Below are 621 nucleotides of genomic sequence, written 5' to 3' on the forward strand. Positions count from 1 at the left end.
AAAAGGAAAGTAAATCTGACTACTGAATTAAAACTTTCTCTTCCTAAAGTTAGATAAAAACAGAGTGTCTATTGACTTAGGGTTGGTGACAATGGAAAAAACCCAACAAGGAACATGAACAAAAGGAATGTAAACAAATAATTAATATATTGCATAATTGAAAGGGAATACATTCTTTTTTTACTCTTCCATCACCTCACTCCATCACACTAGTCCTCCCCCTCCACTAACTGCCTCCCTGGTTTATACTCATGTCAGTCTTTCCTTTTTGTAAGTCAAGATTCAAAATATGAAAGAACGTGAGTTTTTTGTCTTTTTCAGCCTGGCTTATTGAACTTTAACATGAAGGTTTCTAGTTTCATTCATTTTCCTGCAAATGACATAGTTTCATTCTACTTTGTAGTTGACTAACACTCCATTGTGTGTGTATGTATGTATGTACATATGTGTCTATAGGTGTGTATATGCATATCACATTTTATCAGTTAATAGTCACCTAGGCTGATTCCATTGTGAATAATACTCAGATAAAATGGATATGCAAGTATCTCTACTGTTAATTCATTTGATTCCTCCAGGCATATACTTAGGACTGTATGGTAGTCTTGCGGTTGGTCTATT

Source organism: Dipodomys merriami, unplaced genomic scaffold, assembly GCF_024711535.1.
Source record: "Dipodomys merriami isolate MVZ:Mamm:240054 unplaced genomic scaffold, mDipMer1.0.p SCAF_3, whole genome shotgun sequence".
Classification (NCBI taxonomy): domain Eukaryota; kingdom Metazoa; phylum Chordata; class Mammalia; order Rodentia; family Heteromyidae; genus Dipodomys; species Dipodomys merriami.